Raw genomic sequence first — 26,221 nt, forward strand, 5'->3', positions numbered from 1 at the left:
GGTAGCGATTGACACAAGATGCGGCAGTCATGCCAAATAACGTTGCATGCCGTGTCTGTTTTTGCTCCTTTTGTCATGGCCCTTTATTATGCCTTTGGCGTCCCCTTCAAAAATGACTTCGGAGGGCCTTAAGCTACTGGCCAGCCGACAGCTTCTCGTAATGCCATCGCCTCGAGCACTGCCGGAGACGAAACATGACTGTACTTCTGAGCTGCTGAGGCAACTGGCTTTCCTACATGATTCCTGGCCACACACGCACCCACTCCAGCCCCTAAATTCTTGTGTGTTTGGTTTTTGGAGGCAGAAACTTAATTTTATATGATTACTTTATATTTTGTATATTTTATCTATTTACTATCAGATGTAACTAAGTATAATGTATTTAATAATAAATAAATAAAAGTTTCATACATAGTTTAACTCCTGAACTTGTACCCTTTTACCCATTTAACCTCTAAACTTAACGGTTGATCTATCAAACTTCTAAACTTTTTAAATAATCCTTTTTAACCCCTGAATTTGATAATTTGTAAACGTTTAACCCATGCTCGTCCACCTGGCTTGGGCGCGTGTGTTCAAACAAAAATTGGCGCGTCCTGGCAGAAAAGCAAAATTTAGGTGGCCAATATAAAAATGGCTTAATACGTCGTTTGACTCTTGAACTTATACTAATTTATCTACTTGACACCTAAATTTTTTGTTCCACCCATCAGACCTCTAAACTTATTAAATTATCCTTCTTAATCCCTAAAATTGAATGTTTTAAATTTATTTAAATTTATATTTTATTTTTAATATATATTTAATTTAATAAATGATTATTAATAAAATAATTATTCATTTTCGTACTTTATATACTATTTTTTTAATACATATCGTTTATTTTGAATTTAGTTTATATACGTTATCAGTTCTAATAAAATTTTAATGAAAAATAGTTATACCTTATATAGTAATTATTTTCATTTAATTTAATATTTATTTTAGTTTATTTAATTTTTAAATTAATTTTAATTATTATTTTCTTATCTTATATAATATTTATTTAACAAGTCTCACCCGACCATACAAATCTCATCTCGTCCATTGCAAAATAAATTAAAATTAAAATTAAATTAAATTAAATAATTATTAGAATAAATTATAAGTATTTTTATTGGAATTTTATTAGAATTAATAATATATACAAAATAAACGGTATCATTTAAACAAGTAGTATATAAAGTATGGAAAAATAATATTTTTTTTATTATTAATTATTAATTGAACTAAATATATATTAAAAATAAAATAAAAAATAAAATAAATTTAAAACTCTCAAGTTCATGGGTTAAGAATGATAATTTATTAAGTTTAGAGGTGTGATGGGTTACATAAAATATTTACGGGTCAAATAGATAAATTAGTATAAATTCGGAGATCAAATAGTGCATTAAGCGTTATATATTTGGTGATGTGGCAAACGAGCTGGCAGCCTGGTTAAAGGTCTTTTGTCGCGTCAGCGTGTTTGAGACTCAATCTCCGTTTCAGGGGTTAATAGGAATTATCTAACGAGTTCAGAAGTTCGATGGGTTATACGTTAAGTTTAAAGATTAGATGAGTCAAAGGATACAAATTCAGGGGTTAAACTATATATTAAGCCAATAAATAAATATCTATTTTATGAAGAAAAAAACAATAGTAACCATGGTAAAATACTAGTAGGACATTGATATGGAGCAAAGAGAAGCAGGCAAATAATCGTGTGATAATGCATCACAAAACAAAGCAGTACACGCGTGCACTTCAACAGTAGATCACGTACTTCGGGGCCATCCGTGTAATAGTGGACGTAGAATAATTTTTCAAAAATAATTTTCACATGCCAACTTCTTCACACTGAATAATTGCCAAAGGTACAAAAAAACCCGTAAACTTTTCCAAAAAATACAAAACAGCCTTTTAACTTATTTTTGGTACAAATCAACCCTCAAATTTTTAAAATTGAACAAAAGAGCCCTTCCATCCAAAATTTCAATAAACTGATGACATGGCAAATAGAGAAAAGTTCAAAAACAGCCTTGATGTTTAAAATACTTACCAACTTTATATTTATAATTTTTTAACCATTTTCATCCTATTTTTCATTTAAATATCTATAATTAAATAAATTTAAAATCAAATTAATTTATTAGACATAATTTAAAATCACAATTAATTTAATTAAAATTTAATGAATTTATTTAATTAATTCTCATTTTTATCTTAATTTTTTTATTCCAAAATAAAATTTTCGTCCCAAAAATTTTAGACTCCACAATTTGTCAGTTCCATCGCCCTCTCGTACTCCGACCACTACTCCACAATTTTTTTACTCCGACCACCACGAAGCGCAGATGCGTCTTCTCCATGTTTGGAGAAGACGGATCTGCAGCAGTAGGTCGTCTTTTCCAAGCATGGAGAAGACAAATCTGCTTAGCTGTCTTCTCCATGCTTAAAGAAGACGCACATATCGTCTTCTCAAGCATGGAGAAGACAAATCTGCTTAGCTGTCTTCTCCATGCTTAAAGAAGACGCACATATCGTCTTCTCAAGCATGGAGAAGACGGGCTGTGTTTCTCCATGCTCGTCTTCTCCAAGAATGGAGAAGACGAGCAGTTCCGTCTTCTCTGAGCATGGAGAAGACTGATCAGTATCATGGTGGTCGGAGTGAAGAATCGTGGGGCGATGGTCGGAGTGTGCGAGGATGGTAGCGGGAGTAAAGAATTCCGGAATCTAAAATTTTTGGACGATTTTTATTCCGGAATAATAAATCTCGAGATAAGAATGAGAATTAATCATTTTTTTTCAAAATTTTAGAATTTATTAAACAAATTTAATTAATTTTAATTAAATTAAATAAATAAATATGATTTTATAATTATATATATAATATCAAATAATTTTGATGTCTAAATGAAGAAGAGGGTGAAATGTGCTAAAAAAATTATATGTATAAAATCGATAAGTTTTTTAAACATTAAGGATATTTTTGAATTTTTTTCTTAAGTGTCACGTCATCTATTAACTGATATTTTGTACGGAAAAGCTTTTTTGTTCAAAAATAAATTAAAGGATCGATTTATACCCAAAAAAATTAAAGAGCTGTCTTGTACTTTTTGAAAAACTATTTAGAATTTTTTTATACCTTCAGCCTTGAATAATTATAGAAACAACTATTAGAAAAATATCAATATTTCATATAATAGGTAAATTAAACATTATATTAAATTTCCATATTAAATGAATATCAGTTTCTTAAAAAAATTCAAAACAAATACACGATTTTTGATAGTGTTAAATAAACAAACAAATAAAACAAATTTTGATTATCAAAAATATAATATTAGACAATTATCAAAATTTTAATTATTTTTATAAATTAGTCTAATATTTATATTTTAAAATATATAAAATCATTCATTTAATTTAAAAATTGATATATTTAATTTAAAAAATTTAAAATAATTAATTTTATAAAAATTACAATAAATTTACTTTTAACATAATAATATTTGAAAATAAATATTATTTTAATGGTTTTTATATAGAATCAATCCACAAAGTTATTAAAATTTTCTGATTCTTACTATCATTTATTAATTTCAATTTGATTTCTTATTAGTAATTATTTTATTTTCACTGTTAATATAAAAATAACTATTTGCATATGTACTAACTTTATTTTTTTATATTAACAATAATTAAATAAATATGTCAATGATTTATATGGAATAAATTTCAATAAATAATGCATGTGGGCTTATAATAGTGGTGAAAATTATGTAAAAGTATTAAATTTTATAGTTTTCCTAAATAAAAAGCTACTAGTTTATAAAATTTGTACAATTTACAATTTTTAAAAATTAAGAATAGATAATATTTTTTTACTAAAAATGTAGTTTTATTTTTAAATAATTCATTAGATGAAAATTATAAAATTTTAGGTACTCGTTAAAAATTGAGGGAATTTCCTACACTATTTTCTATTTTATTTACATTTTTACTTTTTTTTTGTCTTTACTTTTCTAACTTTTTTTTTTACGAAAGGTACCTTTTTTTTAATTTCACAAATACTTTTTTTTTACTTTTTAATGATTTATTCTCTTTTTTATGAAATTTTTTCTGGTATTTTTTTTATCTTTTTATCGTATTTTTTAGTGTAATTATGATATATTATAGTGTATTTATTGTGTTTTTAGTGTAATTATGGTATTTTTATAGTGTAACAATAGTGTATTTATGATTTTTTTAGTGTTTTTATGGTATATACCATAAAAACACTGCAAATAAACCATAAACACTGCAAATACACTATACCTATACTAAAAACCGGCAGAAATACACCATAAAAATATAAAATATACCGAAAAAACCCAAAAATGCACTATATATTCACCAAAAATACACTATAACGTAAATACATTATAAAAACACGGCAAATACACCATAAATCAATTTATTATTTACAAAATTAGTAGCTTTAAACTAAATAAACAAATCTATGAATAAGATAAATTCAAAATAATTATATAAATAATAGAACAATTTTATAAAAATAAATTATAGATTTACAATAATTTATTTACATAATGTTTAAACCATCAAAAAATTTAAAAAAGTATAAAAAATCTAAAAACGATGTCGAAAAATCCATAGCGCGAACGAACAGCCGAATGGAAAAACGTGAACGGAAGAGACAAATAAAAAAACTACCGGAAGAGACGAAAAACTCATCAAAAGTAGACGAATGAAAACACGAACGGAAAAGTGAACTGAAGAGACCTATAGAAAAGTAATCGGAAGAGACGAACATAAAAACAAACGGAAAATAAGAAAAAAAGAAAAGAGAATTTTGAAAAAAAGAAAGAAAGAAAAGAGAGTGACCATATTTGTTATTAGTGTAGAATATAAAATTATAAAAATATGGACAAATTTATTGTGAATACGTTTCAAAATAAGCTATTTTGAAAATAATTCCTTAAAAATTCAGTGTAATAATATACAGATAATTGATGAATCTATAAAGAAAATTGAAGTTTGACTGTAGAGTTCATTGTTAGAAGTTTTGAGACTAAATTTATTTTTTATTTTCTTTATTTGCTTAACACTGTTATGAACAAATGGTTTGATTGAAACTTTTAAAATTAGTATTTTTTTTTTGTTCCAAAATTTATTGTAATATTTGAAATGCCTGTTATATAATAGGGTGGGATTTTTTTAATAATTTTTCCATATTTCCATATTTTTATTATTTTATTATTCAATACTAATAAATTTTAATAAAAAGATCTTTGTAATTATTAAATATTAAATTAGTAGAAAGTACTCCTTCTATTTTTATTTTATTGTCCATTTGTCTTAAATTATGGGAGTAAATACTCATATAACTCTACTATATAATAAATACTTATATAAATTGAGTCATAAAATCATTTATTAGGAGAGGGATAAATTTGGAAGATAATAACTAATGTTATCTTAAATTCTTAAAAAAGACTATTATTAATAAAAAAATACATTTATTTAAAGTGACAACTAAAATAAAATGGAAGGAGTATATAAAATACACATAACCTTCATTTGTGTATAAATAAAAAAAATCTTTTAAACATCTCTCCTATTTGTTATTATTAATAATTAAAGAGCAAAATAATCCGAAATAGGATGGTACGGACGATAATTTATGAATCATCATGTGCATGCAGGCGTACTCATTTTAAATGAGTCATTTATGATCGAATGCTGCTTCTCTATAGCTGAGAGAGAATCAGATATTCCCAACGGTCGAAATGATCTTGATCATTCAACCGCTGGGACCAGCAATAGCGTATCCAGCTTTGCCACGTCATCAAGTCTTTATGGTACCATCACAACTTTCCAAATATGTATATCTGCGTCATTTGATTCTCTTACTAATCCCGTGGTCCCACCAACCCTTACTTCTCAAAATTATTATTCATTCTAATTTTAATTTACCATGTTTTCGGATCTCTTTTATATACTATACTTACTCCTTGAAGGAGTAATAAAATTGACAAGATGCCTAACTGGGCCCCTTGAAGGATAAATAAAAGGAAAATTAGTATTTACCTATAATAAGAAAATGAACAAAGGTTCAATTCATCCCTCAATTTGACACAAAATATTAAAAAAATTATTTTGAAATTTTTTGGTCAAACTACCCGCAACTTGCGTTTTCGTATTGAAAACACTCAAAGAGAATGGGAATATCACCCCTCTAAATTATGTAAACCAGATCAATTTATCCCTCCATTTTTACCGAAAACCGCTTTAATTTGACCGCCGACCGCCGCACTCATCGTATCTACTGCCGGAAAAAAATCGGCAGCCATCACTCCTTGCCAGAATTTTTTCCGGCACAAATTGCGAGAAGAACAGGTGATGCAGATTTATTCTTCAAAAGAACATATCTGTCGGGGAGTGGGGGGAATTTTTTTCCGGCAACGGTCCTCGCCAGAGGAGCTGAGGAGTAGTTGCTCTTCCTCAAAAACTAAAAAAAAATATTATTATTTTTTCAAATATTTTAGGTATTAATTTGTAATTTTTTAAAATAACAGGGACTATTTTAAATCATTAATCATGAAAGTGTGTATCAAAAGCGGGTTGAGAGTGGGAAAAAATGTGAGAGGGGTTGATTTGATGCACTTTGACATAGTTGCAGGTTTGTTCGACCCAAAACACTTCGAAATTACTCATTGGATATTTCGTGCCAAGTTGAGGGGGTGAATTGACCGTTTGTTCAAAAGAAAATAATAGGATTTATAGTTTTGACATGGAAAAATTACACAAACTACATCACAAATTTTCTGTTTTTAAGTTTTTATTCTCCACGTGTTTTTATTTAGAATTTTACTCCTATTATATAAAATTATTTTTTCAGTTGTCACTTTCACTCACAACAATATGTTTTTTCTGTTTTCCCTCTCTAAAAACTTCTCCTTCGGCTCGTCTTTAAGCTTGCGATTTGAAAAACAATCAACTTCGTTTTTTATAAATTCTTTTATCGCGAGCTGAATTATTCAATTACAGATTTCACAAACGGCTAGATCTTCATCAAAAATCGTTTTTTTTTTCAAAACTACAGAGATACTTCAAAAATATTAACTCCTTTTCCTATTTTTCATAATAATATTCTAATAATGTGATGATAACTGTAAAAAATTAAATTAAGTTGTTATATATCATGACAATATATGTTTTAAAACTAGTGTCATGGAAATTTCCGATTGTTCTATGATAATGTAATAATAATGTGAGGATAATTGTAAGCAATTTAGAATAAAATGTTATCATAGCATCATATGTTTTAAAACTAGTGTCATAGAAGTTCTTGATTGTCATAGGATAATGTAATGATACTGTGATGATAACTGTAACAAATTTAGAATAAGATGTTATCATAGCAGTATATGTTTTAAAACTAGTGTCATAGAAGTTTTTTGATTGTCCTACGATAATATAATGATAATGTGATGATAATTGTAAGAAATTTAGAATAAGTTGTTATCATTGTCGTATATGTTTTAAAACTAGTGTCATAGAATTTTTTGATTATCCTATGATAATATAATGATATTGTGATAATAACTGTAAGAAATTTAGATTAAACTGTTAGCATATTAGTATATGTTTTTAAAACTAGTGTCATATAAGTTTCTGATTGTCATATAATATTGTAATGATACTGTGATGATAACTGTAAGAAATTGAGATTAAACATTCATCATAAAAGTATATGTTTTAAAACTAGTGTCATAGAAGTTTTTGATTGTCCTATGATAATGTAAGGCAAAAATACTGAAAACTCCCCCACCTTTGAATTTTTTTTCAATTCCACTACCAACAGGAGAATTTTCAACTGCATCCTATTCAAGATTTTCAGTTTTCGTCTGTACCCCAAAATAAAAAAATTGATAATTTAATTAATTTAAGGATAAAATTATTAAAACCAACTAAAAAGAGGAACTGTTGTATCATTATTTTTTCCATTTAAAAAAATACAAATAAGTTCTCCATCTTTAAAAATGTTCAAACAAATCCTAATAATTAATTAATTTTTTATATTTTTAAAAATAAATTAATTTTTTTAAAAAAATTCTTAAAAATAAAAAACAAACCACCACCGGTGGTCTGTTCTTCTACAGACCACCATCGGTGGTCTGTTAAGAAAGGAACATACCACCATTGATGGTATGTTCTTCTACAGACCATTGTGGTAGTCTTTTCTTTAGAATTTTTTAATATAATTGTTTTTTATATTTTTAATTTTTTTTCGTAAATTGATCTCGTGTTATGTGAACGTATTTCTTTTACGATTTTTTACTTTTTTTAAAAATATTATTTATTAAATTTTAATTAATAAAAAATATACAGGCCATCGAACATCGAATAATTAATAAAATTTAAATTAAAAATAATTATTATTTGTTAAATTTAAGGTTTTAATTTATTTTTTCCGGAAAAAGGATTACAGTTTTTAATTTTAAAAAATATTAATAATTAATATAAACTAAAAAAATAAAATCATGAATTGTTGATTTTATTTAGGAAGAAGGTAATTTTATAATATTAATAACATTAACATCTAATTAGTATATAGACTGAAAATGAAGGATTAATTTAAACTTTTTTCTAAATAAAAAGAGGTCGCTTAGTCAATTAGGGTATATGCAAAAACTAAAAACCTTAAATAGGGAGTAATTGAAAATTCTCTTACGTGGTGGTACAATTAAAAACAAAGTCAAAAGTGGGGGGGTTTTGAGTATTTTTGCCATAATGTAATGATATTGTGATGATAACTATAAGAAATTTAGATTAAGATGTTATTATAGCAGTATATGTTTTAAAAATATTGTCATAGAAGTTTCTGATTGTCTTATGATAATGTAATGATATTGTGATGGTAACTGTAAGAAATTAAGAATAAGTTGTTATCATAGTAGTATATGTTTTAGAACCGGTGTCATACAATTATCATAATAGTAGTATATAACTATCATAATAGTATCATACAATTATCAGATTATCGTAGAGAACTATGCTTATCCTATATTACAGTCGACCCTCTGATTATTAATATTCAATAAATTAATAATTCTAATAATTAATAGAAAATTGAGGAAACCAACTTCGTTCCACGTTGGATAATTAATAATTAATAATTCTATTATTTAATAATTAATAAAATTTAAAATATATTCTATATGTATATTAATTATTAGAGAGATTTTTTTAAAAGAATATATTGTAAAACCCCATAAAATTTTAAAATTTATTTTTGCGAGTTTCAGTAATATTTTGAGTCATTTACGTATTTGAAATTCGTTGGGTGGTTCGATTTGTGGCTTGGTTCGTGGCTCGGTTCGGTCTTTGGTTCTCTAGGTTTGTGGTACATGCGGAAAATCTCAGGTCTCAATCGAGACCTGAAATTTTCACGTAAAGTCTCGTTCGAGACCTTCAGTCTCGAACGAGACTTCTTCAATTTGTTGTTGGTCTCGTTCGAGACCAGCATTTTGGTTCACAGGGGTCCATTTTTTCCTTCGTTTTATAACCTAACTAACTCCTATAAATCCGTAACTTTTCAATCCTAATCTATTCACCACACGGCACACTAAACCCTAGCTGCCAATTCTTGCTGATCCTTTGAGGAATCGCTGCCCTTATTTTCCTCCCAAAGTTTCCAAAATTTTTGGTAAGTTTGTTCTTATATTTTCAGATTTAGCTTTAAAGCGATACCTCCGTAATTTGGATCGTTCTCCTTCGTTTCTGAAGCAAATTCAGTTCCGCTTCGTCGCTGAGAAAGTAGACTCATTCCTCTACAACTTTGCCTTTCGAATTTTGTCAAACGGTACGTAAACGAACCCGTATTAATCGCCGCCGTTTTATCGTTTTTAAGTTATTCGTTGTTTTGATTTTCTAAAACGATACTTTTGTTTTTCAATCCGTTTCGCAGCCGTTTGGAGATCGAAATCCGTTCCGTTCATTCCCCGTGATAGTAGGCTCGCTCCTCTACGATTCTACACTTTTCTTTTGTCAAACGGTACGTAAACGCACCCGTATCAATCGCCGTCGTTTCATCGTTTTGCGGTAGCTTAAGTTTCTACTTGCTCTGTTTATTGTCATAGGCTAAGTGTTGATTCCTGGGTGTGATTCTTATTACGTTAGGCTATTATCTTACGTCCGAATCAAGTCGTTTCATCTCTGAAATTCTTCAAAACTTCATTGATTCTCAGAGGTATGTAAAGTTCCATGAATTACTGTTTTATTTTTGAATTTGTATCCGCCATTTTTGTTGTTGTTTGGATTCGCTAAGTTTGATAATTGATAATTGATTTATAAGTGTTGGCTGTTGTAAATTATAATCCACGCTTATCATTTGAATTCCATCACGGATTGGTTCCAAGTTGTTGGCGGGGTGATTAGTTCAAATGCATATAGGCTTTGTGTTTCAGAGTAGGGATTTGCAATTGTGATCTTATCATTTGTTTGATTATATTGTTGCTTTGGATTTTTTTTTGGGTTTCACGATTGAATTGCAAATTTAAGGTTATTGGGTTAGAGCTTTAGGATGGCGGGTTTTGTCCCTGGGAATGGAATTTGAAATTTGGTTGTTTAGATTGAAGAAGATGGAGAATGTGCATGATTGGTCCTCAAGATAACTTGTTTTAAACCAATTGATTCTCAAGTTAAAAAAATTTATCTTCTTTATAATTGACTTTGATTTTTAATATATGAAATTGATTTCGACTTATTAATTAGTGATTTAAATAATACTATTATTTATAATTTAAAATTTCTCCGGGCATTAATATTTTAAGTTTAAATTAAATATTAATTTTATTATGGTTATACTTAAAATTTTATATTGACTATATTAAATAAGTATTGGGATTTTATTTTATTTAAAAGTTTGTCAAATTAATTATATTATTTTTAAGGCCTAAAAATAATATTTGAATATTTAAAAATTAAATTAATAATTGTTATTAATTATTATTTAATTGTTAAATTTATATTTTTAGCCTAGAATGCCTTTGAGATTAAATTTATATTTTAGCTTTGTTTGTTATTTAATTAATTGAGATAATTGCCGGTAATATTTAATTACTTGAGTTTCAAGCTATTGAGTTCTATTTTGATATTAATTAATATTTTATTTAATATTAATTATAAACTGTGGTTTATAAACTCTGGAATATTAGTTGGGTCGGTTTGGACTTGGGTCACCGACATGTGGGTTTAGCGTGGTAGTTTTTGAAAAAACTCGGCTAACCCACTATTTGAGGAATTGATTTTATTTATCAATTAAATATTATTTTAATAATATTTTCGGATTGGATTTAAGTGAGAACTCAATAGTCTTGAATTAATTACGGCATTACAATTTATTGAGAATTGTGTTTCTCTGTGATTTATCTGGTTATTTAATTGTGCTAGTCCTACGTGGTGTCTAGTGATCTTAGAGTTAGGGGTCGTACGGATTTTAACCTATTTATTATTTTAGACCCGTCGACTGCTCGTGCTTCGGAGTCTACGCAGGGTTAACTGTTTGCCAAGATCACGTGGATAAGCAAGCAGTGAGTTTGTAGTGCTATTTACCGCTTTATTAAGTACCGCATCGTATTTTAATATTATAAATGTTTGTGAACTGTTTTTACGGATTATGGATCTGGATTGAAACGAGCTACTCGATAGGCTTGTATCGAGACTGTGTGCACCGGTAAGTACTCTGGGAAACGGCAGACTAAAGTCTTGCTTACGCTGGTATATTTATATGACGAGGATTTGTTCCCGTCCACTCTGGGTTTATCGGTATGCTATGTCATACTTACGCTGGGATCATTTCAATACTGTTTTCCATAATCATATTATATTAGTATAAAAATGTTTTGATTTAAGGGTTTTAAACTTAATAAATGTAAATAGTATTGCGAACTCATCTCAGTATATCTGACCCCGTTGTTTTCCCAAATTTTCCAGGTTTATTATTTTGAGCGAGTCTGCAGATCTCCGAATCTTTATTCCTCGGAGGTTTATTTTCTTTTTAATAAATTGTCAAACTACTTTTATTCTTAGACCGCAGTAGTAAATTAGAAGTCTATATTATTCTAGTCTGTTTGTCGGATTTGTCTGACTGGCTTTCTTTTATGCTTTGGCATTAATATTGTTTAACTCTGGTTATATTTATTTAATGGAAGTACTTATATTTAAACTGTTAGTTTAAGTTGGAGTCTCGGTTGCCCCGAGCATTGGATTTTCTGCAGGTTTATTTGATTGGTGGTTTTCCGCAAGGCTTGCTACGGGTTTTGGTACAACCATACCCATACCCTAGCGCCGGTCGCGATCCATGAAATTGGGTCGTGACAAACTTGGTATCAGAGCTTTAGTTTCGAACTAAGGCCAAATTTTTGCATGCTATGTGTTTATCGCTTTAAGGCACGTTTAGTGCTACTGTTGTGTCATAGGATCTACTGCGGAATTAGGATTCATGTCTTGTCTTTAAAACGTCATCTTTTGATTTTAAAACTTTCTGCCTACACCGATAGGATTGCGTCCAGTCAGTCATTATTTATGCTTTGATTTGATTCTTTTGATGATATCTCACTTTGGTGATTTAATTGTTTTTGATTTCTCGGGGAATCTTATGTTGGTAATTTCCTCTATGTCATACTTGGGTATGATGTTAATTGTCTTATCTTGATGATGTTGCTTTAATTTCACCTGGGTGAAATATTTTGGTTTTCATGCTTTAATGATATTGTCGACGTTAAATTGTTTTGTGAGTACTTCTGGCTTTGGCCGTGAGCTTTGATTTATAAAAAAATAATATTTTGTCAGGCTTTGACATTGTTTTAGGTTTAAATGATTTTTGACTGAAAAATCTTTTTCACGTTTTATGAATTACGTTTTTAAATTACCTTAAGGAAATTATTTTTGCCTAACTGGTGTTGTGACGCAAAAAGTCAAATGGACAGTCTGGACGTGACACCCTAAAATATTATTTTCAGTATTTTTCCAGTAAATAAAATTCATATATTTTAAAATTTTAAATTTGACTAAGGATTGCAAAGGGTTGTTCTTTTGAAATAAAATGAATTTGTCGTATTCAAAAAAAAAAAAAAAATTGAATGTTATGTCTAACTTGGTGTTTTCAAAATGACGGTTTAAAAAAAATTATTTTTAAAGGCGATATCGATTTGATAATATAACATTAATCTTGTAATTTTACCATATTTCGATTTATCTAAACTTTGGTGTTGGTCGTATGCTTGATTTACTAATTTTGATTGAAGCCAGTATTTTTGAAAGATTGTTAAAGAATTATTATTTTTCCACTTGGGCGATGAGTTGATGTTATTACTTTGGATGACGTCAAGCTACCTATGTTGAAAATATTGAGATTTATTTTCAAAAGGGGTTTCTTTACGGATTTGAAAATATGTTGCATACATTTTATAAATGGATATTATGGGTTTGACTTGAGTCACCCAAATTTGTAGTAGAGTTTGGAAGTGGTAATCACTCGGCTAACTCGATGATTTTAAATTGAGGCGTTTGGGAATAATTGTCTCTATTGTTTTATAAAAGAGGTTTCCGAAAAATGATTTTCAAAACTGTGGGGCTCGACACGAACTTGAAATCTATTTTGTAAATTTTATTTTTCGAAGTGGATTTTGATAGGTACTTTTGACCAGTATCTTTATTATTTTAATTTGAGTTGGTGTGTTGAAAATATTATTGTGTAAGTAAAATTTTCCTTAGTTACGGGTAGGAACTCATTGGCCATATAAGATGTTGCATGCTTAATTATTTTTGGAATTACATTGGTTAGCTATCTAAATGAGTAATTGGTTTACTATAAGATGCTTAAGTGTTTTTCGGATGTGTGATCAATTTTTAACCTATATTATTTATTCTGGTCTATAGTATTTGATTAAGTTATGCCGTATCAGTTCCGTCCTCGTTGGCCTCACTGTGTGGAGTATCACGTGATAGTATTTCTCGCTAGTCTTTCTTTGGCCTAACCTTGACATTGATATCGATGTGAGTTTCGAACCTTTGTTTTGACCTTGTGATTATTTAGGTGTTCTAATTGGTTAGTTGGATCGAACGTTGGACTCTGGAAATCGAAGTTATTAATTTTGTCATCAAGAAATTTGAGGAGCGATCCTCAAGAGCTGTTTGCATATTCGAATTCCGAATCTGTCATGGCCAGAGGAAGGCGATTTGAGTTACTCAGCACCGGTGGAATAATTCTACTCGTGAGTGCTTACCTCGCGCGTGGAATTTGGAGCGTTATGCATTTCTAGATCGTGTTCGTTGTGATAAATTATAGTATCAAAATCTTTCGGCTTTTGGTATTCTGGAAAAGGATGTGGAAATTGTGTTCGAGGTAGATCAGTGTAGTAATACATTGGTGTTTTCATTGGGTAGATCGGTGAAACACCAAAACTGATAGTGGAGCTGTGAAGGCGTTCGTATTGTTTGATGTCTTTGGAAAATTTTCAATTTGATTTGAGGGAGAATTCATTATTAGGTAAATTTTAGTTTCCTTGTTGATGTTGGGTTATTTCGTTAATGACGATGCAAATTGGTGAACTAGGATAATGGAGATGGGCAAATATGTCAAAATGGGCGAGTGCACGTCTTACAGAGTGTGAGGTCTAGAAAATATTTCGAGGGAAAATTGATTTCAAATGTTAAATGGTTAAAGAGAATTGAAATGTTTTTATCACATAATTGTGCCCAGACATGTCATGAACATGCATTTTGGAATGCCACGAATAGAAAACTGCATTGAGCATTGAGCATGATCACTAATTAAAAGAGAAATAAATAATTGATACATGCATTTAGAACATTCATCACGACATTAAATTATTAGGGTCGAATGCAACTCTTTGGGGATGAGAGCTGTCATCACCCTGGCGCACAATTATGTAAAATAAATTTTATCAGTGAGATTTTTCAAATGTTTTGTTTAAAACTCGCGAGTTATATTGTGAAAATAGTGTTTAAAAGGTTATTAAATTTCAAACGGTTTTGAAATTTTTATTTGGTAGGAAACTAGACAAATACTCTGTGACGACGGTAGTGATTTAAGAAAAATGGCATTGTAAGGATTTATTCTATATTGATTGGAGTATCAGCGTTTGGTAAATAGGAGCTATGGTTATAAGTTGCACTCAAGGTTTAGTTGTGGTAGGTGCGGAAAAATATTGAGTTCGGATTAAAGAGTTGTGTCAGCTTAGAGTATATGGTTTGAGGAGTTTTGTTTTGAAGAACATTGGTTATGCTCTGTGTGTGTTTTTTTTTAAAGAACTAAAAGCAATTTTGTTTTTACAGATTTAATATCTGTTTAAAAAGTTTTGATACCGAAATGAAAATTTATTGTGAATAAAGGAACTCTTATTTGTAAAATTTTAACTTTTGAGAAGCGATGCAACTTTGCCAGTTTAGATTTAAAAGCGGATTTCAAATTGTTTTAAATGGATTTTATAAAATCATAAAAATTATTGTGAAAGTAAGGTTCAGTTATGATTTCAAATTGAGAGTATTTTATCATGTTGATGCGTTTACAAACAAAATAATTTTTCAACGGGTTAATTATTTAGATAAAAGTGAAAATTTAATTTGAGGTGCTAGTGATTTCAAATTAAAGGTGGATAGCGCTAGTATATATTTGTGTTTACGTAAAATATTTTTCTGGAGAAGTTTTGTTTTAAGCATAACCAATAATCAAATTGAGTGCGATTAGATCTTAATGATCTTCAGTAGGATTCGAGGTTTTGGTGATATAGAAATAAATGTCAAGGATGAATAATATTGTTTTCAGAAGTATAAGTTATGTATTCCTTAAAAAATTGGTGTGTTTTCTTACGTCTTAGTTCTTGAAGTTGATAGTATTGTCGAGGAGATCTTAGTTGGTTGAACCGAGACGATACTAATGGCGTTAGTTTTCATCCATTATTTTGTGACGGCACATTTGATCTGAACGATATTTTGAATTGTTGTTAAGCTTTCTCATTTGAAGTAATTGATACTATGACCATTATAAGTTCATAGTGCGTAGACGCTAAGTGATGTAAGATTATTTTCCGTAGAGAGTGCTTGTAGGTTTTCGGTTTGTAGTATTGGGGTTTGGCTTAATAAGTTTTTGATTCGAATTTTAGGTTTGAGAAATCAATGTTTAATTCGTTCACACGTGGTGTTTGAGGAGCCGTTTGAAGTACCAAATTGTTGATCTTAGAGTTTTCCGCGTTTGCGTATGGTGGTCTTTCGGGTTTTCAGATCAGTTGTAAATTCGAAGTCGTAAAATTTTCAGCGTGTTTCGGTTAGATGATGTGTCGTTTTTCTTAGCTATCCTCAGTTGAAATTATGGTAAGATTACCCTTGGGTAGGAGTTTGCTTAAACTTTTGAGATTGCGGTGATGTTTTGCTTAGACTGAATTAAACAATTTTTATTTTGTTATCCGTAGAGTTGTCCCTCGGTCGTGAGTAATCTTAGATATCACAAATTGTGGTACGTATATCTCTTTCGTTCCGTCGAGGATACGTTCTTCGTATTTTGAGTTATGTGTGAGTTTTACGTATTGGTAATTGAGTTTTTATTACTGGGCTTTTTGATAAATTCGAGGACGAATTTTTAATAAGTTGGGGATAATGTAAAACCCCATAAAATTTTAAAATTTATTTTTGCGAGTTTCAGTAATATTTTGAGTCATTTACGTATTTGAAATTCGTTGGGTGGTTCGATTTGTGGCTTGGTTCGTGGCTCGGTTCGGTCTTTGGTTCTCTAGGTTTGTGGTACATGCGGAAAATCTCAGGTCTCAATCGAGACCTGAAATTTTCACGTAAAGTCTCGTTCGAGACCTTCAGTCTCGAACGAGACTTCTTCAATTTGTTGTTGGTCTCGTTCGAGACCAGCATTTTGGTTCACAGGGGTCCATTTTTTCCTTCGTTTTATAACCTAACTAACTCCTATAAATCCGTAACTTTTCAATCCTAATCTATTCACCACACGGCACACTAAACCCTAGCTGCCAATTCTTGCTGATCCTTTGAGGAATCGCTGCCCTTATTTTCCTCCCAAAGTTTCCAAAATTTTTGGTAAGTTTGTTCTTATATTTTCAGATTTAGCTTTAAAGCGATACCTCCGTAATTTGGATCGTTCTCCTTCGTTTCTGAAGCAAATTCAGTTCCGCTTCGTCGCTGAGAAAGTAGACTCATTCCTCTACAACTTTGCCTTTCGAATTTTGTCAAACGGTACGTAAACGAACCCGTATTAATCGCCGCCGTTTTATCGTTTTTAAGTTATTCGTTGTTTTGATTTTCTAAAACGATACTTTTGTTTTTCAATCCGTTTCGCAGCCGTTTGGAGATCGAAATCCGTTCCGTTCATTCCCCGTGATAGTAGGCTCGCTCCTCTACGATTCTACACTTTTCTTTTGTCAAACGGTACGTAAACGCACCCGTATCAATCGCCGTCGTTTCATCGTTTTGCGGTAGCTTAAGTTTCTACTTGCTCTGTTTATTGTCATAGGCTAAGTGTTGATTCCTGGGTGTGATTCTTATTACGTTAGGCTATTATCTTACGTCCGAATCAAGTCGTTTCATCTCTGAAATTCTTCAAAACTTCATTGATTCTCAGAGGTATGTAAAGTTCCATGAATTACTGTTTTATTTTTGAATTTGTATCCGCCATTTTTGTTGTTGTTTGGATTCGCTAAGTTTGATAATTGATAATTGATTTATAAGTGTTGGCTGTTGTAAATTATAATCCACGCTTATCATTTGAATTCCATCACGGATTGGTTCCAAGTTGTTGGCGGGGTGATTAGTTCAAATGCATATAGGCTTTGTGTTTCAGAGTAGGGATTTGCAATTGTGATCTTATCATTTGTTTGATTATATTGTTGCTTTGGATTTTTTTTTGGGTTTCACGATTGAATTGCAAATTTAAGGTTATTGGGTTAGAGCTTTAGGATGGCGGGTTTTGTCCCTGGGAATGGAATTTGAAATTTGGTTGTTTAGATTGAAGAAGATGGAGAATGTGCATGATTGGTCCTCAAGATAACTTGTTTTAAACCAATTGATTCTCAAGTTAAAAAAATTTATCTTCTTTATAATTGACTTTGATTTTTAATATATGAAATTGATTTCGACTTATTAATTAGTGATTTAAATAATACTATTATTTATAATTTAAAATTTCTCCGGGCATTAATATTTTAAGTTTAAATTAAATATTAATTTTATTATGGTTATACTTAAAATTTTATATTGACTATATTAAATAAGTATTGGGATTTTATTTTATTTAAAAGTTTGTCAAATTAATTATATTATTTTTAAGGCCTAAAAATAATATTTGAATATTTAAAAATTAAATTAATAATTGTTATTAATTATTATTTAATTGTTAAATTTATATTTTTAGCCTAGAATGCCTTTGAGATTAAATTTATATTTTAGCTTTGTTTGTTATTTAATTAATTGAGATAATTGCCGGTAATATTTAATTACTTGAGTTTCAAGCTATTGAGTTCTATTTTGATATTAATTAATATTTTATTTAATATTAATTATAAACTGTGGTTTATAAACTCTGGAATATTAGTTGGGTCGGTTTGGACTTGGGTCACCGACATGTGGGTTTAGCGTGGTAGTTTTTGAAAAAACTCGGCTAACCCACTATTTGAGGAATTGATTTTATTTATCAATTAAATATTATTTTAATAATATTTTCGGATTGGATTTAAGTGAGAACTCAATAGTCTTGAATTAATTACGGCATTACAATTTATTGAGAATTGTGTTTCTCTGTGATTTATCTGGTTATTTAATTGTGCTAGTCCTACGTGGTGTCTAGTGATCTTAGAGTTAGGGGTCGTACGGATTTTAACCTATTTATTATTTTAGACCCGTCGACTGCTCGTGCTTCGGAGTCTACGCAGGGTTAACTGTTTGCCAAGATCACGTGGATAAGCAAGCAGTGAGTTTGTAGTGCTATTTACCGCTTTATTAAGTACCGCATCGTATTTTAATATTATAAATGTTTGTGAACTGTTTTTACGGATTATGGATCTGGATTGAAACGAGCTACTCGATAGGCTTGTATCGAGACTGTGTGCACCGGTAAGTACTCTGGGAAACGGCAGACTAAAGTCTTGCTTACGCTGGTATATTTATATGACGAGGATTTGTTCCCGTCCACTCTGGGTTTATCGGTATGCTATGTCATACTTACGCTGGGATCATTTCAATACTGTTTTCCATAATCATATTATATTAGTATAAAAATGTTTTGATTTAAGGGTTTTAAACTTAATAAATGTAAATAGTATTGCGAACTCATCTCAGTATATCTGACCCCGTTGTTTTCCCAAATTTTCCAGGTTTATTATTTTGAGCGAGTCTGCAGATCTCCGAATCTTTATTCCTCGGAGGTTTATTTTCTTTTTAATAAATTGTCAAACTACTTTTATTCTTAGACCGCAGTAGTAAATTAGAAGTCTATATTATTCTAGTCTGTTTGTCGGATTTGTCTGACTGGCTTTCTTTTATGCTTTGGCATTAATATTGTTTAACTCTGGTTATATTTATTTAATGGAAGTACTTATATTTAAACTGTTAGTTTAAGTTGGAGTCTCGGTTGCCCCGAGCATTGGATTTTCTGCAGGTTTATTTGATTGGTGGTTTTCCGCAAGGCTTGCTACGGGTTTTGGTACAACCATACCCATACCCTAGCGCCGGTCGCGATCCATGAAATTGGGTCGTGACATATATATTTATATATAAATATAATAAATTATTTAATTTATATGTAGGATATAAAATTGTTGTTCAACACTTAATTTAATGAAGAGGAGGAAGATAATGAGTGTGGAACAATTTATTGATGTGCAAGATGAAAATATTGTTCATGGAATCTTATCAGATGAAGAATTACTTGCTTTGAAGGATGAGAATAAAAATGAAGAGGATGAAGATAATGACACAGAAAAATTAATAAAAAAATACAACAATTGGTGATTTATTTCGGACAATATAAACCTTGATTCGTAAGATAGAAGCTGAAATACCATCAAATTATGACTTTTTTGTTCATTTGAGAAAATTTTAAAAAAAGTTATTAGCTGAGCAAGTAAAAGAATATGAAGCAACCTTAATACAAAAAGATATTAAAAGTTACTTTACTTTATGAATACAATTTTTTTATAATTTTTTTATTGTTTAATATTAAATTGGAATTTATTAAAGTGAATATAATATTATTTCTTTTATATTGAGTGATTGTAAAGTATTTAATTAGTTAGATTTTTTTATAATATAATATTAATATTAGGTTTACAAATGCTTTAAAATATAATTTATAATTTTTATTATTTTTCTATACAAATTCAATAAATTAATAATTCTAATAATTAATAAATTTTTGATCCACCATATATATTAATTATCAGAGGGTCGACTGTATCTATTTATAATATGCAGGAATGTAAAATATTCAAGTGCTAATGCAATATGATGGATAGTGGTATGAAGATGGAAAATATATCGATTTCAAAATAACAAGACTTTTATTGAAAATGGACTGAACGTTCATAGATTTTACTGAACTAGTCTATCAACGATTGCAACTACAAGAAAATGTAATTCAATTAGATATGCAATATACAATAAGTGGTGATTATCCTTCTATGAAAATCTTAGACGAAGGAAGTCTTGGATTCTATATAGAGTTGAAGAAGAACAAAAATAATTTCATTAAATATCCAATTTGTGTTATTCTTAATAATACAAAATCTAACAAGCTTCTGGAATCATCATCAACTGCCAACAACAGAAAAGTTTAAGTCTTGTATATGAAGATAGTATAACACTGCTGGATGAACAATCCTATTGATTAAAGAAAATAACTTACATAAATTTGGATATGATTGAGTATGCAAACATTCTTTGCAACTTTTAAAAAAAATCTTTAATTTTTTTTGAAGAAAATAGTACTGCAAAAATATAAGCAATCAGAAAATTAAAAAAGGAGGTACATTCATAATATTTTTCAAAGAATTAAATGTTAATAAAAATTAAAAAATTAAATTAAAGTTAATGGAAACAAAAACAGAAGACAATATCATTTAGTTTTGAAATAAGAGGATGAGAGTGTGAATTATGAAATATATGAAAATCTGAAAGTAATTTGCTTATATTTTTTTTTATCCAAAAAATAAAATAACATTCTATCGGAAGGATAAAACAAAAATTGTCAATACTCAATTAAAATATTATTAAAATATTAAAAAAAATATTGACTAAATAATTTTATTTTTATTATTGAAGCATTTCAATCTAGTTATTAATATTAAACTCCATCCTGTAAAGATAGAACTAGATAATTTTATTTTGATTTTTTTTTATTATTGATGACAGTAAAAAAACATTAGACGATTAGGATATTTTTAGAGTACGAAAAGGCCGACAGTGGAAGATTAAATTTTACATAATTATTCTGGGTAAGAGAAAAATATATGAAAGGGAATTAACACATTTTTTTAGCAATTAAGGCCAACTCCAACTCACTCTAAATTTAAAATTTTATTTTTTAAAAATAGAGTAAATTTCTCACCAACAACAAACTCTATATCTAACTCTAAATAAGTTTTTCTCCAATCATAAACTCTATCTTTAACTCTAAAATAATATTTTTAAACTACACTATTTTATTATTTTAACAACTTAACTCAGATTAATTTTTTTTTTTACATATTCATCCTAAAAATAGAAACATATAATTTTTTTATCAATAGTGAAACATGTATTATTATTATTATTATTATTATTATTATTATTATTATTGTTATTATTATTATTATTATTATCAGTAGTAGTAGTATTAGTATTAGTAGTAGTAGTAGTATTTTCGTTCATTTTGATTTTGATTTTTATTATTATTGTTGTTGTTGTTTTTATAATTGTTTGTATTATTTATTAAAATATTTTTTATTGATTTTATATATTATTAATTATAATATATGTGGTTTTTTATTATTTACTTAATTATTTAATTTTATTAGAAGTCGTAAAAAATATAATAATAAAAATACAAAAATATAATATTTAAATATACTATTTTATCATAGAATATAATTGTATAAATTAAAACTAATGGGTCAAATAAGTAATTTGTAAAATTGAAAAAGTACATACTAATCCTTATAGAGTAATGAATAGTGAAATTCTACATGTAGAGTTTACTGTTCAAAACTCTAAGAAAAGTGCAATTATAGAGTTGGGATGGAGTTGATTAATTCTAAATGGTGGTACCCAACTCTTTTTTAGAGTTTTGTTGGAAATGCCATAAAAGAAACTTCTTATTATCGGGACATACAAGTCAACAATTACCATGCACGACATAATTTCGTCTAATACGTTATGATTGACTTCATGCATATATTAAATTTATATCATTTTCTTGTTCTAACTTTTCATCTTTCAAGTTTAATCTCTTTGACATTTTAAATTTTATTTTTTCTTATTTTTGAAATAGAAAATGATACACAACACTTTGATGTGAAGAAACTATAATGCTCAGAATTCCATCTAATTTGACACAACATCAAAACCGAAAGATGAGGTTATAGGAGTTAAACAGGAAGATAAGAGGCTTGATGGGTGTAACGATATAAAAGATAGAAAAAATTAAAATATTTATTAATATAAACTCCATTATAAAAATATACATTTTCAGAGTTAGTTTAATTTTTAGAGTTGATTCAATTTATTTTTTTTATACAAAAAATAATAAAAATAAAAGTAATATTTAGATTGAAATTTATAAATTTTTCATTTTATATTTTAATATGTTAATACATTTTTATTGGTTTCTTCTTTTTCTGAAAAAAAATTAAAGAAGTTAAATTCATAAGATTTTAAAAATAATTTATTTTAAATTTAAAGTTCAATATTTAGATATAAAGTATAAAGTTGTTTTTTTTAAATTTCATATTAAAAAGTATATTATATAAAAATTTAAAAATTTACATTTCAGAAAGATTGAACTGAAAGATTAGGAGGTCATACAGGTGAAAGGATAGAAGTTAAAATATACATTAGACTATTACACGGTAGCTTAAAATATGCCCTTGTGATTTGTAATCAAACTCATGTACCAACTTAAAAGAAGGAGATTAAACAATTATAAAAAATATAATTTTAGAAGTTAAAAGGCACAATTTAAATGTAAAGATGTTAGGGAGGTTAAAGTAAAAGATGAGTAATCAGATGAAAAGATGAAAACGGTATAGAATTAAAGGTCAAATGATGAGTTAAACTCGTTATGATTAGTTAATTTTTTTATATTTTTCAAAAATATATAAGAACATTCTAATTATAAACGCAGTTAGAAATACTAGAATATATTTCTATTGAATTGAGATAGGATGAGATGTCTGAGTAAAATATTACACGACATTGTTCTCAGATCTCTTTGTAAACACAAAAGTAAGGTTACATAACAGTTTATCTGATATACTATAATGAAGTTCTTTTTAAATTCCATGAAAGAAGATAAAATAAATTTTTATAAACATTTTTTTTATGAAAAAATAAAAACAATAACTTTTGTAGAAAATTAACTGCGTCTTTGACTAATTATTTTCATCTTGATTATTAATCTGTCTATATATACTTTTTTTTGTTGTTCATTTATTCATGGATGTCTATAATTATTTGTCCATTTAAAATATAAAAATAATTTTAGCTATTATAAAATTTGTGTTGTGTTAAAATTTTGACACAATTAGTAAAATGAGTATTTGTATTTAGTTTAATCGAGTCAATAGAGTGGATCGACACTAAATTAACATGACCCACCGATTTATTTTAACACTCCAATTAATAAGGGTGTGCACGAGTTATGGGTATCCAAAATCGAAGCGAAACTATCTATGACCGAAAAATACCTGTTGATCATTGACTTTACCCAACTGAAAATTTTATTGGTACGGTTATAGATCTTAGGTAGATAACCATACCGAACTGTACCAAACTGAAAAGAGTAAAGGATCGTCAACAAGGGCGTTCTAGTGCGTTGTAAATTCTTATCCAAGACTTATATCATTTGATGATGCCATGTGAATCGCTAGAAACATGTAAAGTATATGGCTAACCCAATAACGAAAGTTTCATAAGGGGACTGGAGCAGGCTACCGTGAGACAAAAGATATTTTTTCAAAAGAGATTCGATTCGGAACTATTATATGTCCAAGGTCCAATATTTGAATAATTTCAGAGGTTTTTCTTGACTTTATCCGTGTCAACAAATAATTCGAAATGCCTCGACTTTTTTAGAACAGGTCCGGGTCAAATAGCAACGATTTGAAGCACTTCTTTTTACACTATTTCGGAAACCCAAGGACTCAATCGTATGGATATGTAAAATACAGGATTTCCAATCCTAGCAGGAAAGGGAGGGAAACAGATACTCAATTTAAAGTGAGTAAACAGAATTCCATATTCGATCTCATAGATACATAGAGAATTCTGTGGAAAGCCGTATTCGATGAAAGTCGTATGTACGGCTTGGAGGGAGGTCTTTCATATCTTTCGAGATCCACCCTATAATATGGGGTATTTTTAATTTAATTATTATATTCATATTACATTTGAATTATTAAACTTTAAAATTGTTTTATAATATTAAATAATATATACCAAAAATATTAGTTTATATATGTATAAATTATTAATTTACATAAAATATAATTATATAATTTTAAATTATATAAATAAATACTCGCTCCGTCCCAATAGAGTTGTCCACTTTGAGAAATTTTTTTGTCTCAAATTTTTTTTCCACTTTCAAAAAGTAACTATTTTTTACACTCAATTTTTCTATATTACCCCTATCTAAAATCCACTAATGAATAAATTGAAAGGAAATTATAAGTGGACCCTATATTAAATAGGGATATGATAAGAAAAGTAAGAAATTTTTGTACAAAATCCATAAATAATAATTGTTTTTTTTAAAATGTGTGATAAAGATAAAGTGGACAACTCTATTGAGACGGAAGGAGTATTATTTATTTATTTAATGAAAGTTATATAAATTTCAACGAAAGGGCGATTGTTGGGTTACCATCTATTACCACTCTAAGCTTCCAACTTCTTTCACTGCTCCCTCATTCGATTAAAATCTTTGATGTTTTTTTTCTATTTTGCATCGACATTTTGCATCGATTCACAGTTTTTTGGTTGAATTAATTGGAAATTAATCTTTTTGAATGGAATTAATAATGCAAAAGGATTCAATTTGATTAAATTTTGCATGAAATTAAGTGGAAATGAAGCATTAGGTAATTAGAGTATATAGGTGTGGTAATTTCCTGAAATACATGTTTTGATAACTTATTTACACCTTTACTTGCCAAGTTTTGATTTTTCTTTTTATCTTTTTTTATTTACGAAAAATACCTTTTTGTTTTTTTAATTTTAAAAATACCTTTTTTTCGATTTCCAATTTCGGTTTTTCGGATTTTTCGGTTCGTTCGACCGAACCGACCGACAATTTTTTTATATAGTGTAAGATTAGTGTGTATATAGTGTATATATAGTGTTAATTTTTATTTTTTATAGATTTTTTTCTGGATTTTTTTTTTATTTTTTATAGTGTAACAGTTATGTATATATAGTGTTTTTATGGTGTTTATATAGTGTAAGATTAGTGTATAAGTAATGTATATATAGTGTATAAGTAGTGTATATATAGTGTATAAGTAGTGTATTTATGGCATTTTGTAGTGTTTTTTGTGGTTTACACCATGAAACACTGCAAATACACCATAAACACTGCAAATACACCATAAACACTGTAAATGCACCATAAATATACTAAACAACGGCAGAAATACACTATAAATACACCAAAAATACATTAAAATGTAAATATATTATAAAATTACTACAAATGCACCATAAATCAATTTTTTATTTACAAAATCAGTAGCAATAAACAAATTTATGAATAAATGAAAACAAAATAAATAATTATATGAATAACAGAATAATTTTATAAACAAAAAATTATAGATCTACAATAATTTATTTACAAAATATTTAAATCATTATAAAAAACCTAAAAAATTACACAAATCTAAAAACGAGTCGAGAAATCCAT

The 26,221-nt window shown here is 28.4% G+C and overlaps 2 long non-coding RNA genes across 2 annotated transcripts; both read left to right on the top strand.

Moving 5' to 3' along the window:
• Positions 1-9,294: 9,294 nt before the first annotated feature.
• LOC126680086 (uncharacterized) lies at positions 9,295-12,259 on the top strand. The gene is made up of 5 exons (XR_007641043.2): positions 9,295-9,733; positions 9,814-9,889; positions 9,995-10,276; positions 11,546-11,618; positions 12,022-12,259. It is a non-coding gene; the product is annotated as an uncharacterized LOC126680086 (long non-coding RNA).
• Positions 12,260-13,289: 1,030 nt separating this feature from the next.
• LOC126680088 (uncharacterized) lies at positions 13,290-19,677 on the top strand. Its single transcript, XR_007641048.2, has 5 exons — positions 13,290-17,151; positions 17,232-17,307; positions 17,413-17,694; positions 18,964-19,036; positions 19,440-19,677. It is a non-coding gene; the product is annotated as an uncharacterized LOC126680088 (long non-coding RNA).
• Positions 19,678-26,221: the final 6,544 nt, after the last annotated feature.

This window comes from Mercurialis annua, linkage group LG5, assembly GCF_937616625.2.
Source record: "Mercurialis annua linkage group LG5, ddMerAnnu1.2, whole genome shotgun sequence".
NCBI classification, from domain to species: Eukaryota; Viridiplantae; Streptophyta; class Magnoliopsida; order Malpighiales; family Euphorbiaceae; genus Mercurialis; species Mercurialis annua.